This window comes from Varroa jacobsoni, unplaced genomic scaffold, assembly GCF_002532875.2.
Source record: "Varroa jacobsoni isolate VJ856 unplaced genomic scaffold, vjacob_1.0 scaffold_746, whole genome shotgun sequence".
NCBI classification, from domain to species: Eukaryota; Metazoa; Arthropoda; class Arachnida; order Mesostigmata; family Varroidae; genus Varroa; species Varroa jacobsoni.
Genome location: NW_019213648.1, coordinates 39,699 through 60,306, shown reverse-complemented (window position 1 = coordinate 60,306; position 20,608 = coordinate 39,699). Strand labels below are relative to the sequence as shown.

The following is a 20,608-nucleotide window of genomic DNA, read 5'->3' as shown; positions in this document are numbered from 1 at the left end:
TTACAGTTTTAAATATTAGGGATAATTTGGTAGCATAAACGAGAGACATCTTCAAACTGTCGATGAAGGTACCGGCGAACATTTTGACACTGCTAACAAATGACTGGTATACTGCGGTTTCGGCGTTCGGTATCAGCGGTTGTGGGCGTAATCGTGCACTATAGTTTATTCTTATAGATAACGTATGGAAGATTCGTAAAATTAAGGGTTTGGCAATGGCAGGAAACAGTAAATATTCTAGAAATCATGAAAAAATAACTGATGTGCGATAACAAAAGCCACTCGTAGCTAAGACAAGTGTAAAATTGCATGAGAAGCGTACTTTACTAAAGAGTTGCACGAGTCATCGCTACAAGCAGCGGTACCACAAGATACTTATGCTAGCAATTGGATCACATCGTTTGTCAGGTTTCTTAGCGCCATCTTTTAAACGTTAAAAATTGCTAAAGGTATATCGCTTTAGAGCTGTACAGTTGGCCTTGAAAGTTTAATATACCGAGCGATGTATGTATGGAGGACCTAAGCGAGGTTTAGCAATCGTGTGGCTAACATTAACACAAACAGGGATATGGGTTTACCTCATGAAACATATGCATGATAGTAACCGAGGGTTATCTAGACATCGTCTGCTGGGTGTTCCACATCAAATAAAATTCATGGCAAAATCACATTGTCGGACCGCAAGCCCTTTATGCAGAGATGCCGGTCTACATCATTTTTAGCCATTAGCTAATTTTGTTTGATTGCCATTTATAATTGTATGTTCGTTGTTTCCGTTCGCTGAAGAGACAGAGTTGGCCGTAGAGATCCGCGAGCGCTATCGTCAAAATGAACTGTTTTCTTACGCATTTCTGCGGCGATTCGTTGCCGGGTGAAAAAGTGCCGTTAATCTGTTATAACAAAAAATAAACAACTTCTGGATTACAAGCATTTGCTTGTCGCTGACAGCAGGCGCCTATGGCTCTAAATGTATAGGCGTCGTACACTATATCTGATGTGGGCAAAGCATATAGTACAGACGCACAATGCTAACGTCACGTAAAGTATAGGGTATTTGGCGCAGTGTAATAGAACTGGATCAATAAGAGTACGAATTTGTCGAGATGTGCTTCGTTGCTGACGGCATGATGGAGGAAAGTTAGCAGTGGTGCGTCTCAATCTCTCAGCTGATAGCAGGCATCGAGCTATCGCCTTTCTAACATACTTTGGTCGGATAGCTCATTAAAAGTAGCCTCAGCGGGGAAAAGGACGGAGCGTCCGCTCATCTGACACGATGAATAAAATCGAAAAATCGATATAGTTAACAAAAGGCAGCTCTATGCGCGATAGAAGACATACCGTATGTATGTTATCATTGTTAGATCAATCGATCGACTTAGCACATGGATTGTTTTACTTTTTTAGAATCGCACTTATGTTGATGCTATTATAATAGAGTATCCAATAAAGCTGAATAAACCATTTACAAATATTCAGTTTCGTCTATATAAATAATATTTTGCCACTACAAATAGTCGCTCTATTTTAATCAGATGATATATTGTATGTTGTGAGTACAATCAAATATTTGCCTCTATTGTCAAACAATCATCTTTTTTCCAGTTTTTTTTTCAGATCAGTCTTTTTTTATATTTATATTTATATATATATATATATATATATTAAGGCATTTACTCATTGTAGAGTATGTTGGACGCCGAAAGTCCCGAGATTTATCATAAAAACTCTGCGATTACTACTGCCGGTAATAATAACATGATATCAATATAGAAATGACTCAAATATACTGTAATGTTTTAAGATTTAACAGATGATCCTAACCGAAAACAACTGGACGTCAAACAAACAAGGCTGCTAAATCTACACAAAAACATGCTTGTTATTCGTTTGCGATATGGTTTGATGTTATTACCAAACTTTGCCGGAATAACGAACCTATTGATTATTTCATATTGTGAGAAAATCCGAATTGTGTACCATATGCATCTGGTGACAGGTAGATATCGTGTGGTTATGATCTACAATTAGTGCGGATAGTGGTATAACTACATTCACAAGATACAATATTATCAATGAGATGATGCTAGATAAGAAGAGCTTACTCAACAAGTAAAATATATATAGTAACTCATATTGCCCAGATACCTTCGTCCAAGACACTTTATGACAGCTTAGGCATTTCAATAGACATAAGTCGTTGCACCGATGAATTAGAAAAGAAAGCGTAGATATCGAGTTTTTACAATTCGTTACGGACGCAGTACCGTCATTTAAAGAGATTTCGAAAATGGCGACCATATATCATCCTTACAGCCGTATTGCATAATGTAGAAGAATACGTAAATAACTGAATAAGATGGTTGTATGCTAGAATAGAAGAAGTTGCAATTCTGCGGTACCAAATTCACCACTAGAATTGACAATAAGGAAATTCTTTGCTTGGCCTTATCGCACACTTTTACAAGATTAATCATAAGGAAACCGTATGGAAGACGTACCTGTTCACGGTGCGTCGAGGCATCTACGAAGCCACCTGTTGCATCATACGATTACAGCGTAAAGTATCAGTCTTTTGATGAGCAACTGTTTTCTTGCGAAGATAACTTTTAGTTGGGTACGTTGATCAACGGCGCAGAAAAATTTGAGGAAAACCTTTTAATTTGTCTTGTCACCAGCTCTTCATAGCAGACCGAAAGCTCAATCATATACAATTGTCATAGGACTAAAATGGTGTTGTTAACTTTTTCTCAAATTACGAAGTGTTATCCAATTGCATTCATTATATGGCTATTCATACATGACTGCCTATCGCTTAGCACAGATCTTCGTCCGGCGACACCGGCATCTCCTATAGGTGCTACATGACCGAAGCTGGGATGAGGCTGGCCAGTGAGTCGGCCGAGCTTCGTTTGGAGGTTCCGACCACTGTTAAAATCAGGAGTTACTGGTCGACAGTCTAAAGGCCAAATTATAAATCTGTCCTAAGACAAAAAAAAACGATAAGCAGTCATGGGCCTGCAGCGGCGGCGGTGGCGGCTACCAGTAACACGGTCTCAGAATTCTACCCTTCTGCAATTTTTCGACGTCGTCGTTGTCGAAAAAGTTTTAATGACGTCTCTTATGCCCAGCCCACACAGACAGGGCGGGCAATACACCGGCCAGAGGCTTAGGGCAGCTAGACGAAGAGAAAGCCATGACGGAGAGTTCTCCTAGCCGGGGCTGGAGCCGTCGATAACGTTAGACTCGCGCGCTGCTTTGCTTCCAACCCTGCGGAAGTAGTGTATTCAAGTGACGTAAATCCGCTTCGAACCAAGCCACTACAGTAGTTTAACAACAACGACAATCTAGGTGTTTTGGCATATTTTATCGTTACTTATGTGTCTTCTGGGCATACGTTAGGTTTCTTGATTACCTTATTAGTTAAATAATCGATAACTTGTCTCCTTGAAATGCTGATTTAGTGGCGAGAAGCTGTTGGAAACCAAACTATGTTCTATATGAGGCAACATTTATATATATATATATATATATATATATATATAGAGCTACTTCGTTAGATACATCGTTTACTTCATTTTTCGGACTATAATGGTCTGTTCAAAATTGATAAAAGCTGGGATATCACCTATCCTTCGATGGTGTATATACTTAAATGGGTCAGTTAATGCCATTAAACAATAAATCACATCAAAATCATCGCTTAGATATATGAAGCATTGATTGTTTACGGTTATCCCTGCCTCGGAGAAGGCTAAATCCATCACATCAATAAAACATGGCTCCTAACAGATTATCAGCAAAGTTTCCCTTGTTTTTCGAACCAATTCCGGCTGATGCAAACCGACAACTCTATGTGCTTGCAAGTAAATATATAAAAGTTGATGCATTTGAAGATGTTGACTCACTAGACGAGCAGTATACGCCCAATTCGGTATTAAGCTCCTTATTAAGCCTACAAAACAATAAGCTCCGAAATATAACAAAGTCTTGTATTTTAAGTATTATATTGATGCTGTTAATTATCTATACTATGGAGCGTTTATCAGGCGTTTCTTAATTCCTTTCATTTTAGAAAGCGATCGTTATAGCTAGATAAATAAGCACGAGCACATGCTTGACAATTGTATTAGCGAAGCGCAACAAACACATGCTTCAAATTCAGCCGCAGCATATCCTGCACCACATAGGATATCGATATGAAACTATATTAAAGAGTGAAACTTTGCAAAAGGTATTCACTGATTCGCTTCACTTTCACGCCATTAGGGCACAATTCTACGTCCGGTATCGCCGTTAGACGTTCCATCGAACGACTGAAGGCTTGGAATCGAGTGTAGTGGAACCACGTCTTCCTAAGATTAGCAGGCAAACATGCATGTTACCCACTAAACTATCACGGGGACATGCATACCTGCTGCAAAATGAGAAATACTAGCAGGACGTAGTGTTAGCCCTTAAGGCATCCTACCTTAATGATGAATCTCAGGGGCTTAATAACAATAGTATAAGTAATGGTTTTACATTGCAAAAACATGATGGTAGAAACAGCGATAATTATTGCCAGCAACAAACACCTTGACTCTTGCTATCTGTCTCTGAAGGCCGGTACGGCGTTGCTCGAAGGCTGCATATCCATTGATTATAGTGCTTCGACAACCATTATGAGGCAACAGCTATCTCCATTATTTGGTTGACATCTATCCAGGAATATTTACCATGTTATATCCCCCGTCTAATCTTTTCTGCGCCCAGATGAAACGTTTTCGGATTACGGATTCCTGTTTTCCTTCCAAGATGTTAGGGCGAAGCTGAAATATTGCAGATTTTCGGGATGACTAATTTAATGTCTTATTAATCGGAAAAATCAAACGAGCTGAACTGCTGGCTTTGTTATGAGCTATATGTAGATGCCTGTAGTGCCTTCAATCGAGGAGAGTTTATATGATCGACCATTGCATAGATAAGCGGGTTGTTATCTGGTGCGTGTAGGTAAGTGGTAGCTGCGAAGTAAATATATGACCCTCATCTTGATTTAACTAACATACATGTCTACCTCGTTTGGACAAGTGCGCTAAAGCGATCTGGTTATCATTTACGTCAGTTTATTATTATCGATAGCAGGCCTAAAGAACTCTTCTCGACACCTTGCCACAATAAAAATAGTTAGCAAACTTCCCATAAGAAGTTACATTAATAGTAAAGTGTCACTTGGATTTCATTCTAACGAGCGCAATAACCGTAGACAACTCATAATGAACCGAAAGCAGCACTAGCTTTTTCAATGGCCATTGCATTATACCTGATAGTTTTTTTTTATCAAAAATAATGAGAAACTTTTGCCCGAATATAAATAAGCCGAGTAACCTCTCACCATAAACTACGCGGCGTGAAAAATTACGTCGCAATATCTTTAGGTTGCACCAAAAGATTTCCGATCCAGGTTCTTTTCTCCAACCTATTCTTCAGTTATATACGCACGTGGTCGAGCCTTGTACGCGTCGGTCGGCGTCATTGTTCCACACTCCGTTGTTTCGTCATCTTTGATAACACTGATGACAGTTCACCATCTCAAGCGTATTCACCACCTTTTTTCCTTCCTAGCTCAGCTGATATCCCGCTGACAAATTGACCTACTGAGGCAACAGTATCCGCTGGCTTTCTTTGCGGTCGATCTCCTTGACGCATGAGTCTTATTGAGGTGGGGCTTGCGCTCCGCTAGTCTTTGCTAGAATTATTATACTACGGTGAACTTTGCAGGACCGATCGTCCTTCTTCTTATTTTTAGGAAGATTTTACTTAAAATGTATTCATTTGTTTATGATAGAGGAGGTATACCCGGTTAGAGCTTTGCCAATCGTTCAACGCTGGGACTTAGCTTACCTGGTCTAGCCAGATTCGCATTTTCACTGAATTTGTGTGTTCGCATATTTTGCCAGTGCCAACCCGTCACAGCATCAGCATCTATAGGCTAACTTTAACCTAACATGATGTTGCTTAGCTAGGACAACGTATCACCGAAAGCGCAACACAGACCTCACAGTATACTTATATACATATGCGTTGTTTTGTCCGGCGACGGCCTAAAGCAGTGAGCCTAAAGCCGACTTGCCAGTCATTTGCGGATAGCAGCGGTCTCAACAGAAGCGCATACTTTTGCGGTATGTCTTTTGCAGCCTTATCCCATACTGCTCTTTCCCCCCAGAGCGCACTTTTCTTCTCATTCACTCTGTACCGGGCTTGTCTCCTTGCTCTCGCACAGCGTGTACATATTAAGGCCTCTGCACGACTATACAGAAGACGATAAGAACGAAGGCAAGAAGGCAGTGGGAAAGGTAGCATGTACCGCGTGTATTCTTGTTATACGTTAGAGGCGAAGCAAGCAAAGGCTAGCCAAGGCCAGAGAAAGCAACATATTGGACCCTAAGGACATCCGACAGGAAACAGCTGCCTGTAGGGTGACTCGTTTCTTGGGGGCGACTGCTTCTGCCATTGCACTTTGCAGTACTACAACGACATCAACACTACTATGAATACTCGACTCATGCGATTCAGCGAGGAAAAAGGGCCTGAATAAACGAACGGATTGAAAAATATAAAACATAGGTCGTCATTGTGCCATTGTACTGTATTCTACATATCTAAACAATCGTTTCGAGTGCAGAATAGACCTACGCATAAGCCTTCTGCCATAGAAATTAGATCTCCTGATGGCTGGGTGTGCGAGTGCATATAACTTTTTATTTGTGAGATATTGCTGATGTTTCCTTAGTGTTACTGCACTTCTGAGATTTTGCCGTATAGCGGAATGGCATATTAAAGGAGCACAAAGAGCTTACCAAATACACATTTAATTACAATAGTTAACATAAGTTTTCTTGCATTTTGAGTTTTGCCAGAGCTCGTAGATGTCCCTACTTTTATCACCCACGGCGTGCCTGTGGACTCATTACGATTCGATCCAGCACGACAAAGCCTGTAATAAACAAAGCGGTTTTGCTTCGTGCAAAGACACATTGTGATTAGGTAAAGGTTTAATTTGCTAGTACTTAGGACATTGAAACAAATTATTAAGTAAAAATCAGTTTATTGAGTAACATAAGATAAGACAGTCGTTATGACCACTAGGGATATGATCATAAATTGTAGGCGGATAGGACGTCGTTTCGTAGCACAGACTATCTTCATTACGTAAATGCCTAGGGGAAGAGCACCTGCAGCTGATAGCTGCAGGTCCTGCATCATCAGCGGTATACACAAACTAACTGAATATTCTTTAATAAAAGATTATTATACTTCCACCTTCATACTTAATGAATTTCCTAGTATTATTGATACTGCTGATTGATGTAATGGACTTGCCTTTTTACGATTTTATCTAGGTAAGCAGCGGAGGCAGCATAAAAATAGCGGTTGTTATTATATATATGTTTTATTAAAAAAAAAAAAAAGTTGATTTGAGTAAAGCGCATTACTAGATCTTTATGTCTGGTGTATGTGTTCTGTATATTCTAGATTTGTTTTGTGATGGTTATCGGTACTACCAATGACAGCGAAAGGTCTCTGCTCCTGCCAATCAATCCTCAACGTAAGACGAAGTCTTTAGGTAGCGCATAATACGCCGGTCTTTAATGTGAAGGTTTTAGTTTGTATAATTTGATGTAATGTAATGTGATGAATGCAAATGGTGCACGATATCTTGAATTCCTGCGATTGTTTGAAAATTGCGAAACGGTGTTTCTATATATAGCTCTTGCGGTAAAAAAAAAGAGACATTGCTATTACTACGTGTGCATGTAATATCATTCTGTGACATTTGAGCTTGAAAGTAGAAGTGTTTACAACGTAATAGGGCAATTTAAATATATTTTACTTGTAATGGAAGAAGGCTCAACATTAGATATGTCAAAGTTTTACCGTAGCAGTTTATGGAGCTTGTAATGTATATCGGTCATATCCAAACTTAAAGAGTACTCACTATACCGTAATCAAAAAAATGTACACTCCCCGCATACTTTCATGGCTTCTAGGATTGACGTTTCCTCTGTTCTATATTGTCTTCATTTTAAACGAAGTATGAAACTATTCGAAACCTCTGGGCAGTATAGCGATATATGTTATAGTGTCTTGCGAGTAATCATGCTAACCTTACACTGGTCTTTGAGATTTGGCTATATCCACTAATTTGCTAGCCGCATATGATTAGTCATCTCGTAAGACAAACTTTTTAAAGTTAGCTTTTTATTTGTTTTACTCTCGGAAAGCTTAACACTACTTCGAAATACAAAGAGACAAAAGACGACTCGACCTGTATTCATGTTTTTTTTTTTTACAAAATTTACATGGTTTACGAAACTCTTTCCATGGAGGCGGCTTTCTATTAGCCGGTCCCAGCTAGATTTAAGACCCACATGTGGCTGGAACTATCACAAACTATTTGTATTCCAAGCCAGTACACTACACAGTATACCGAGAAAAGGAACAGCTTTATCTTTCAGCTTCCAGCCTACACTCATCCGTCTAGCAATTGTAAATCAATATCTTAGTGTGTCACCGCCCCCTTTCAATTACTGCGCTAACTGCCTGTTGTCTAGATGCTTCCGATAAGGGCCTTCACGCTGTTGCTGCTGTACTTGATGAAGTCTTCAGATAACTTAGTGCTGTGTTGCCAACGAGCGACGATTCTGATCTGACTGGAAAAAGCGCAGCACCACGTGCCTTGCGTTTGGTCCCGGATGCATTATGTCTAGAATTAGTATTTTTGCCTTTCCGGGAGTTCGTATGTGTGGCTTGCTAATAGTCGCGGAGTTCTCGTGGCGCTGTGTAAACATCGCTTTCGAATTCACCCTTCAAGTGGCCAATTTCTACTGCCATTTCCGTAGCAATAGCGGTGGCGACGAAGGAAGCTGGGCCGGCCTCCGGAATAGTGGATAAGACAGACACGGTGCGAACTGCGAATTCTTCTGAAAGGACTTAGATCTCACTGAGGCTTCAGCAAACTTCGTGCCACCGCCACTGCTATATCCCGAGTGACGAAGAATCTTTTGGGTTAGAGTTCGTTCCATACGTTCCGTGACTCCATTTGCCTCTACCGATTCCTATAGATGATCACAGCTTTCTAAGTCGGCCCTCCTTTCGTCGTTGACTTCCACAGTTAGCTTTTTCTTTCCTTGCTGGCTTCACGCCAATGCCTGTGCCAGTGCCTGATGCGTGAAACGCGTCGCGCTTTCAACCGCATCATGTTGTATCCTACCTTTTTCATCGTGTCCTCCACCTTTCCTGAGTCCGTTCTCTTCCATCTGCGGAAAATATTAAATGTGATGTATTGTTTTCAAGCGAATAATTCCTCCATAAGAGTGTAACAGCTGTTAAATGCAGTCAAACATATGTAAGAGAGCTAAGTGGGCTACCTTTCTTCGCTGTAGTGCATTTTTGCATTTAAGTTTATCAGAACCTCAGCAACGTCTGGAACTCTGATTTGAGCCATGCGTTTGAAGTGGCTGCCTTCACCTCGTATACAAGACGTGTAAGCAGACATCTGTGTCACTGGAAGTCCAAGGTTTTTTCATTAACATCTACGGACGCATAGTGAGTGTGATGAGCATGCGATAGTGCGACAAGTGAGCATGAGGTAGCGCTGACACTTGCACACACGCCGTAAAACATAGATGTCCATGACCCCTAGTTATTTCGAAACACGAATCTTCCACAGGTCTATTCTCAGCTACTTGCTCAGTGGCACTGTTTCCTACCGAAGAGCGATGCCTGGCCCCGTTCAAAGGGACAGGATAGAAAATCTAAAAAAAAGAATGCTCTCGCAGATATCTGTTTGAAGTCTTCTATCTATAGAGACTGTACGCGAGTACCCTTCGTGCGTGCAAAATGCGCGTGTGCGACGATCCTTTTTGGATCGCATTGGCAGCCGTTCTACCTTTTTAGAATAGCTTTGTCGGTCTCCGTTCCAAACGTTGTTACAACTGATGCGGAGCAAAGAACGACTACACGGTGCCTTCCTCCTGACACGGTAAAGCATAAGTCAAAGTTTTAGAGACACCACACGATGTGCACACCTATTTAGTGTGAAGATGGAAGTGGCAGTACTGATGTTGGTGGCAATTTCAACGTACCCAGCAGCGGGACGATGGCTTCATATTAGCGTGTCACTTGGTCGGTGTTCCTACGTCCTACGTCCGGTGTTCAAAGGTGTGCCATCTTTGAGCTTCTCGACAGCGTTAGAGAAGAACGTTCCAACTAGACGATTGGTACAAGAGAAAAAGTCGACGCATTGCAGTCGTTGTTGTCACCGGGTGCGCCTGTCATCAGGAGAGTCTTCTATTGATAGATCGATATCCTTATTTCTTCAACTCTCCGATCTTCATAATTTTTCCTGCTTGCTTTCCCTCCTCCCGTCGGCTCCAGTAAGCTGCGCCCTGGAAGGTGGAACACGTTACGTCCATTAGTAGTCCCACTGGCAACATCAAGCGCTACCCGATGCTCCCAGTATTCGCTACATTCAGATTACCTTGATGGCGACAGAGAAGAACACTTTACTCTTCCATAAACATTGTTTTCGCTACCGATCGTTGTGTACACCATCAACATTACCATAGACAAGAAAATGGTCAAGCTTTGATTCTGCTACTGTCGAGTTGTGCCGTGAGCATGCACACTTGGCTTTTCACTGGATATCAAGGATGCAGCTACAAGCTAGGCTCTACTATTTATTCTACCTCCATTTGTATCCGATACATCTACGGTCGGCACCACCTGCGCTGGAACAATCGGTAGGACGGCTGTTCCGCAAGAGGCACATAGTTCACAGAGGCAACTGCATGCGAATCGCAAGCTAGGGCTACTGTCGAACAGACTTGTCCCGACATCAACGATGCAGAGCTTTTCTTTATACCGCGTTCGTGCCCTTGCGGCCTGACGATGCGACAAAGACGTAGATTCGAAATTGATTTGTTTGTTAGCGCTACGGATCAACTGCGCGACCTCGTTACACTGTCAGTTTTGAATGTTATCACCACTACGTTTATGCGCTGCCTGTTTATCACGTCGGGATAAAAAGATAGGGAAAAGAAACTTTCCAAAAACTGCAACGTACTGACTAACCAATAATTCATTTGATCCTCGTGGCAATCGTGTATGTGACATGTTGATAAGCATAAGTTTAGAATTGGGGCGCACTTGAAAGCAGTGAGTATCGATTGGCGCGACTGTTTTTTTTTGCTCATACATGTATATTTTGAATAATTATTCGACCTCAAAGATACGCTAAAGAGGCCCTTAATTTACCGATGTCACATCAGTGTATCTAGTCCCAATATTACCATAAACAAGCAGCAAATGATTTCAGTGCACTGGGTGCACTTATTTAGATAGTAACAAGCGATAGTAGCAAATAGCTATGAAGCAGACAGCCGGCGAAAGATTCCGAAACGTTAAGGCTATGAAGGCCTCGCTGCAATGAGCGTAAATACAGAATAGTTACTTCAGCAATTGAGCCGAAGCTACAGCAACTTCTTCACTAATGGCAATCACGACACACAAGCAGATCTTCATAGATCCATACACATGTACATGCAAAATCCTGTACACTCTGCTACGATCTGTTATATGGCCTTAAAAGATATTTGTCCTTCCTTTCTATAATTGTCTCGTGACCCCGCAACATAACGACACACAACAGTAACTTACTACTTGATATTCAGATTCTGTGTTGGCGTCGTTACGATCGCTCCTTGTTAGAGAACCGAAAATAACAACGAGTGGCGAGGCCTATCATTCGTCTATGGCTAAGTTGAAGACTTTCGACTTGACAGTCTACATCGAGCCGTAACCTTCTCCAATCAATTGCGTGGCTAGCGGAGGGGCCTACGCTATGTTTAGTTGCTTGGATAATATTGTTAGTAAACTTGAACTTATTATTAAGCAATAACGACATTGAACATTCATTTTCTTTACCCCTTTTGGATCACGTCTAAGTAAAAGCAGCCGACCCGTCTTTCGGCGCTGCTTTCTTTGAATTGTGTCATCACAAAGGGATTTCGCAAGCGGAAAAAGGAATGAGGTTCAATTTCAAAGATACACATAACAAAACCACTTGATAATATTAGCATGCAGACGTATTTATTGCGGCGAAAAACCTATGATATGAACCTGCAACGGGGACATACGAGAGAAATCTACGATCCGAGAAAATGTTATAGAAGAGATAAGGAACAATGTAGTACGAACAAAATCAAATGTATCAAAAAATTGTTTCGTTATACCATTGACATGAAGTTATGCCATAACGTGCCTATCCGAAAATTCGTATAATGGCTAGGTCTCTGACTGCAACACTGAAAGCTAGTGCTTTAAATAACGCGACCGTTACAATTCGTTGATGAGATGCGCGACGCCTGTTTGTGTAGTGAGCTAAAAAAACTTCCATTGCTTCCATGACAATCTCCATTAAATGAATCTGTTGAAGATCTGCGAATTTTCTATTGCTCTTACTGGACTTTTATTTCCTATCAGTCACAGAGTAGGTACCCTAAGAGAACCCTTCGCGAGAGTCATAAGGCAAGAAGAGTGGCTCGAAGCCTCTCTTTTTGTCTTATGATTGACTTTTTTTTATCCGTCTATCTTGAGATAGACGGACGAAAACAAATCGTAAGTGAGGCATTAATTAAGATTGATATCAATATGATGCCGCCTCATGTGAATTGATCGACAATAAAGGGACCGCGCAGGCCAGAACAAGCAATCGCTCCGTCGAAAGGATGCCCTTCGTTGAGTATAGTGGTTGTAAAATGCGAGGCGATGTGTGTAAGTGGTCAGAGCAGTAATTACGTCAGGCGTGACGCGTAAATACCGGTAACATTAGCCGTCGTATGGAAAACCACGTGTTCATTTTGCAAATGTTACTATAATCGAAGTTAACATTAGAGTTAACGAAGCAAAGGCCAAAAGGCAGGACGCGTTTGGTCTCTAGAAAAGGAAAAAGCAAATAGGAAAAAAAGGCGCTTTGATCAACTTCGATTATGTACGTTCTGTACGGCTGGATATATTGTACCGAAAGTGCAACCAAACGCAACGTCGGCCCGTATTGGGCATTTGGCAAATCGTACATGTTTTTTTCGATTACAATTTCAACGACGTCCTGCTGTTGGATAAAAGTAAATGCGATAACAAACGCGAAATCAAAAGTACGCACACAGCGCAAAAGCACCGTTATCGAACGATAACGGTCGTAGATAGTCGAAAGGTGAAGGTTTCCCACTGCTCCAAGCATGTGGAGACAACAGCGCCAGCACTATCGAGCTCCAATTGCTATAGGAAGTGCAACAGCAAAAATGAGCAAAGCCTTTATACCGATTTTTCATCTGTGGCAGAGTGAATAGTGTAACCATGCAATAGCTACCGTTCGGAAATTTAGGGCTGCTTTTTTAATTAAGAGCCGCAGTCACATTGCGTCGTCGGATCAGCCGTTCCGGACATCATAAATCCCTAATGACACATATCAAAGATGATTCAGTTCAAAGGAGGGCGTGTTATCCTGAACAGCTCTTTACAGGACTATACTGTCTGGTTCGTCCACTTGAAAAGTAGATTTCAACCATCATAGGTAGAATTAATTACATGAAATCAGGTTGATTTAAGAGTCATAATTCTTTCAAACAGTCTCTATTTGTATTTATCGATCAGAAACCAGTATACGATGTTCCTGTGCTTTATAGGAACACCTTCACGATGGCTGTCGTTGACCAGCATGAGGCTCAACGCTTTATGTATAAGGGGTTCTGGTTTGTATTGAGTTTTGGGTCGATTTCTATTCGCAGGCCGTAAAAATCATTTTGGCTATCTCTGACGTATGTGTATACGCAGAAATAACATTACTTAAAATAGTACAAGTCGGTAAGAAATCAAGATTGTGATTACGAGAATTTCCTACTCGCTAGAAAACGGTAGTTTTACTCTACTGGCTAACTGGCAGCTTTTGATGACTGTTCCTACACAAAAATGACATTTTGGTGAATATTACAAGTATACCTAAAAAAAAACAAACGACGTATATTCTTTCTATTACACAGTATGAGAATCTACCAATAACGATTTTGGAGATCAAATCTGCGACCTTTACCTGCATGTCTTCGCAACGCATAGAACCCCTTCTAACGCCGCGCTATACATAGCCCCTATGAAGTGACGTGATCTTTTTATGCAGCCAAGTATCACTAAACGAAAGTTGCAGTATACTGTTGACTATGTAATACTGAAATACCAACAAAACGATCGCTGCATAACTGCGTTCCGCAAAAGTCTAAAGTAAAAAATTTATCGTGATGATCCAACAAAAATGATGCTTCTCATAAGAGTAAAGGAGTAGTGTGAGAAACGAGATATCTTCTTTAGCCGAGTAACTTGGACAGTGTTGGCTGTTCATGAAACTGCAATAAGACTAAATGCTCACTAAATAACATCAATACGCCTAACGAATAGCAGGTCCAGTGGCCGCCGCTTAGAGGATGTGCGTGGTTAACGGCCTCGATGGACCGATATCTGTAACTAGAATGAAACCGATTTATGTACGGAAAAGAACACAATCGTCAGAGACTTTGTGATCGTTGGTGTAGCAGTTTGTTGTCTGCGAATTAGCCAGCGATATTATCACGTACAGTATATGCACGGAGTCCTAGTTTTATCATGCAGCTAGCTGTACAGGCGGGTCAGCGGGCACGAACGAAATGGCCAAACGATTATCATTTCTCAAATGGACCCACCGAAGTTTATAAACATACATTGCTGCGGCTATTCTCAGACGCACAAATTGCCAGAGATTGAGCAGGAAACCGAGCAAAAGAGGAGATGTAGAATGAGCTAGACGTACGATGGTCTGTCATTCTGTTTCTATATCAGTACGTGACAAATAAGCCAGCGAGGCGCTCGCAGGTGAATCTGCATACGTCTGTTGAGTAATGGTAGATATGTTGTCAGCTTTGCAGTCGTTTGAAGTTGAATTCAACGAATTTTCATTAATACTTCTATTACAAACCGAATAATATTGCATTAACGTGCAAGCTGTCCAAGTTATTGCTGTGCATTTTCAAAGGAACTTTCGGTTACTCAGATAGTGAACTATTGGCCTTCATAACCTGCAACTTTACGTTATTATGTTTCATTGTATTATAAAAGTTGCTCTCTATAGCTAGAAGTATGTTTCATATTTGCCCAAGATCCTATACTTTCGTATCTAATTGGCTTTCCGCCGATTTTCCCCACAAAACCGTTATTGAATTACGAATAGAGCAGAAGTGTCAAAATTACCCACTTTTTCCGGGTACGATTGAACCTTCAAGGTTTGTACTGTATATTGGGCTATCAACTGCTCGTCGCTATGAGTCTATGAACCTAGTATATTTATTGGTAGTATGCACGATATTATTATTATTATTTGACTGCAAATAGTATTATGCTCTTCGAATCTATCTACCTACCTATTTTACTAAGTACATATATATATATAGGTCACACATGGATCAAAGCGTCAGTTGTTGCTGTGGCCGGTGAGCTGCCATCTGTGATTGGCTATTCGATTCGGCTGGCCAACCCGCCCGAGACGTAAGTGACGTATGGATGCATGTACTCCAGGCGAGAGGGTTGTTCTATTTTGCTTTAGGTTGAAGAGGGGCCTAGTTATAAGGGCATTGCCTGCCTCCGGAACCAGCACCCCGGCAATGACGGTCGGTTACGTCTTTTCTGAAAAGGCATCCAGTTGCATTCGTAGCTGCTTTCTGTGTTCGTGTACAAACGAAAACTATAATACAATGCACATCTCCACAGCCAGTCGTTGAGAGACGTCGATAGACGGTATAGAATTAGAAATATCGCGTCTGGTCAGCGCAGAGCAACAACTTGCGAAGAGCAAGACCATATTGCACGGGCGGGGGGGGGGGGGGGGGTAACAGCACTAATACGTAGTGTTCAGTTAAACGGTCAGGCCAACAGTCAATGAAATTCGCGATCCGTGCAACCCCTTAGGATTTCTCTCTTGCAGTGTCTTTGTGCTGATGCATCCGATAGCAATTCAAATTGCACCGTCGCATTTTTTCTACTCCTTGTTTTAGTCTTATGTTTGTTAGGGCGGTGCTATGTCTTTGTCACATGATGAGAGTTGTCGATGCAACGCAGATTTATCGACAAGCTTATATATACGTACTGCCGCCTGTGTGTATACGATGTTTTTCGTTTTTTAGGTTTGATACTTAAGCTGTTGGACATTCTTTGAGACGACTGACTTCTAGTGCGAATCGGAGTGTGTTTATATCAGGCTTCAAACCTGAACCGCCAAACATATCTAAGTTTAACAGGCGAGCACGTTATTCACATTACACGTTAAGTGATAGATATATATACAATGAACAGGGCTTGCGTTTAATTATAACTTGTTGCTTACACGCGCGAATATGCATGACATTTCAATAAATTAAAAGAGATCAGAGTAAAGGGAAGATAGTTATGAAAATTCTGTGATAAAATAAGGCCAAAAAACGAGGCTTTTGTGCAAATCATAATGTATTACTGCTTGAAAAGTTCCTGTTGTCTGTATCAAAATATTAAATATTAATGAAACAGGCAGACGCAAATTGTTATAACAAAAATAGTAGCAGCCGCTTTTGAAGAATGAACGTGTACTATCGTATTATTATTTGTATGTGTATGATGTAGTTTATACTCTTCATACTGGTATTTTTGAAAAAGCCTGGCAGTTTTTATTAGACGCAATTGAGGTATGACTTCGATAAAAATATGCTACCAAATTATTGTGCCTCTAGTATCCGATACAGGATTAGCGGAAGACAATGTGCTCCGTTGGATAGCATAATCATTGTGGTTTCGAAGGAAAAGACGATTATTTCTACAATTCTATTTGAAACGAATATCGCTCGTGAACTGCGCAGCTGTAGACACGCCAATTTGTCCTTCATCTCCCACTCAAACGTATCCAAATATTCTGTGAGCGCGTGAGATAGGACGCCGAGTTGATTGGGGAAAAAGCTAAACGGGGATAGCTTTTTCAACAGCTGGAGGGGCTTTTAAGCTTAATAGAAGTTAGTCGTACAAATAGACATCTAGACGGAACGTATCCAAGCCAGTTACACTCGATGTATGCATCAAGTTATGATTTTATAGGAATATCTATGTGTACACAGATTGGAAACATATTTATTACCTCTGGCAATGATCCTCGGCAGAATAGCGAATGGCATATGTGTATTATTTTACAGAGTGGTCTGAATCATCATGAATGCCTCATACATTCTAGATAACTATCATAATTTAAGTTCTAGATAATAGAAGTAAACAGGGTCAGAAAGCGAGATAAGGATTAACCTTTGTACATGTAGGGAAGCATACATAAACTTTGGCAATCCGAACACGTAAGGATCGCGAGAACTAGGAAGTGGCTTATGGGCACTAATGATTATTCAGCTATCTACGACTGTGTAGCTTTTTTGTAGACTGAGGTAAGATTACGAAGGTAATAGTGATCTGGATTATGATTGAATCAATACAATCGGGTGGGCATTTTCTAACATATCAAACCAAGTTGGAATAAGAGGCCTCGATGTGTAAACCTTCTTATTACATTAATCAATGTCATTAGTGACAATAGGTCGAGCGATAATGGAAAGCGATCTATATAGTGGAGGAGTTAAGGTCATAAGGCATCGTAGCGTCCAATCCGGCTCGGACACAGCACGCAGGCACATACATATTCCAACTAGCTTTTTTCTCTTGCTGGCCTATCTTTGTCTATCGAAGCACACTGGTTCAGTTTTCTGGTGCCATATGGTGACTTACTACCTAAAGAATATGGAACGATAGCGCTATCCCTGATTGAATGGATAAAATAAAGGTGAAGTTAGCTGTTACAAACTGCTTCCAGTAGCGCTATATTTAACCGTTTTCATTGCTAAAAAATAATACGTTTAAAGGCTAAAGCGAGAAATCGTAAGGTGCTATTTCAAATTAGGTACGACAATACGGATTACACTCTTAATGATATTTCCGAAGTTTGTAGAGACTACTGATTCCGCGTTAATAGGTCAGATTGAGCTACCGATTTTATCATTTGCCTTCAGTGATTTTGTTAAAGTTATTTATTTAGCTGACAAAGGCGATGAGGAACGAAAGCCATCAAAGTAACGAGGCAAATTTTTGGGCTGTAGTCGTCATTTTGTAATACATCTGTGGTATCAGTGTTTTTACAGCGACTGAAGCCGCTTTCCAGTATAATGTAATAGAGGTCCAATCACATTCGATAGCTGAACATTAAAATAAGCAGCGTGGACTGGATAAACGCTTTAGTAGTACGTCAATATTTCTATTAATATCTGCAAATGTGCATCCGACATACATAGATAGCTGTTGGGGAGGAATTCATTACCGTATCACGCCAAAGATTCTTTCGATCTGTAGTAAAATCTACGTTTTACCTAATGGTGCATTATTGCCACAGGAGCCCATGCCCCTTCCATACTCGCGATTAACAATGGAATCCGCTCTGCTTACATTATTTGACTAAGCTTGTACACACCTGAAGTGAATCGTTTCAACCCGATTCTACACTTCATTTCTAACCCTAGTTGACCTGGGGCAATAATAAAGCGATATTTGGTTGTGGCCATTGAATACGGCTAAAAGGTGACGCTCATACTAAAAAAAGACAGATAATCAATATTTATCACTCACTCAAACATAATATATATAATCGCATTCGATCTCTAAAAGAAAGCAATTGTTCAGCTACTCAGTGAACAGTAAAAAGTGTAGATACTATGCCTCGTCCAAATTATCATCTTTGACCGCGATGATCGACGATAAAAAGTTTATATCGCAACCCTTTACTACCCACAAAAATTTCTCAGTCGCTCGTTGGGTACAGGAGCAATACATGTTTGTACGTAAAAAAACTTTCCGAGTTGTATTCAACGATTTACGCACACTTTTTGGTCTTTTGTAACTGTACAAAGACTAACCGGTTCTAGCTTTGTCGTCCTAAGGTCATACGGGGAGGCCAGGTAGCGACCAGAAATGCACTACAGAGTCACTGTCCGCACAAAATAAACCCGTGGCTATCTGCCTCCACAGCAGTCAATCAACTCCAAAAAAAGATTCACATAACAGGTTTTACCTGCATTGAAAATGCCGACCACGAGGGTATACACACCCCTCAAGATATATATAAATGAGGCTTTTTTTGTAAAGACAAAGTAGAACGTTAAGCGATGACTAGGTGCATCGGTGCACTAGGTGCACTATTTTATGGTGTTTACGTCTCTATATAAGTAGAATTGCTTGTGGACTATCATTGTTATTGCTATCACGTTTCAGGCCGTCTCTGTAACTGATTTGCCTCGCCCGCCCCGAAGTACCAAATATTCCTAATGAATTTTCCAGAAACGTCGAGGTTGACATAGTTGGGTTAACAATCTGCTACATCACAATCAACCCCAAAACTTTCAACTATTATTAATAAGCTACAAATGGTCTTAGGCCGTTCGTTCTGTTCTGTATGTGCTTTATGTACTGTAAGTCTAGTAATTGATAAAAATCCACCAGTTCGAACAAGATAAGAATGAAGCGAAAAAACATATTGAGAACCAGACAGATGCGGGTTTGTTATTATGTGATCTCATGCGGGCGTACCAGAATAATAATGCCTCTGACTACCCATTATAATTTCGGTACTGACGTCTCGAATAGATCCTGTACAGCGATCTCCACAACATAACACTCCCTTAAACATTTCAATCAATACATAGCTTAAAATTTAACGTCGTCCATTGTACTAGCACTAAATAAAGAACAAAGCGAGTTTCTTCCGAGCAATTACTTCGCATAAAGTCAGCGTTTACGAACAAAAAAAAATGCAGAACAATGTCACATTACCCCGGACCCATCATTAAGGTGACCGCTTGCCACGAACCGTCCTGGGCTTCCACGCGTTATCGCCTCTCTATTACCCTGCCACACTCATTTTTCGATATAATGGTAATGTAATTTTCTGGTGTTTATCGAAAGCCTGTTTAGCGCTTTGCCAAACTGAGCCGAGAAAGAGGGCGTCAAGCCTGTTACGATTTGGGTTTGAACCAGATCTCCATTCTATTGGCACACACCATTGGCAACGAATGATTGTAACAACGGACTTGTCTAGGGAAAACTGAGAATCTGCCATTAATGAGTTGCCTGCCCACAGCTCCTACGACCCTTAGGATGACACGGTGAACGTGAATCAATAGGCCTCTTGTGCCGTAACAAGTAATGCTAGGTTGGCAGATGATTACCCAGTTCGTATAAATAAAAACACTCATGTTATTTTCATATTTTGTTCATTTCAACAGGCCCAGTGCATAATTTGAGTCACACTAAGTAATTTAACATATATTTGTTAATTCATTCATTTTTTTTTTGTTTACCATGTTAGTTATGAGGTGTGTCAAGTTTTGAAAGGGCAAGCGTTTTACTTTGTTACGACTGTCGATATAAAAGGACTCTAGCTAAATAGCGATAAGTCGGTGGGTGCCATTCGTCAGACTTATGGCAGATACCGTAATGA

The 20,608-nt window shown here is 40.8% G+C and overlaps 1 long non-coding RNA gene across 2 annotated transcripts in view; it reads right to left on the bottom strand.

The window, feature by feature from the left end:
• The window catches only part of LOC147753098 (uncharacterized), a 63,677-nt gene that overhangs the window by 16,868 nt on the left and 26,201 nt on the right, over window positions 1-20,608 (bottom strand). The window contains exon 2 of one of the 2 annotated variants that reach the window (XR_015312206.1): window positions 10,125-10,427. The exons of the other annotated variant lie outside the window; for it this stretch is intronic. This is a non-coding gene — a long non-coding RNA (uncharacterized LOC147753098). The remainder of the gene's footprint in view (window positions 1-10,124; window positions 10,428-20,608) is intronic. 2 annotated transcript variants of the gene reach the window in all.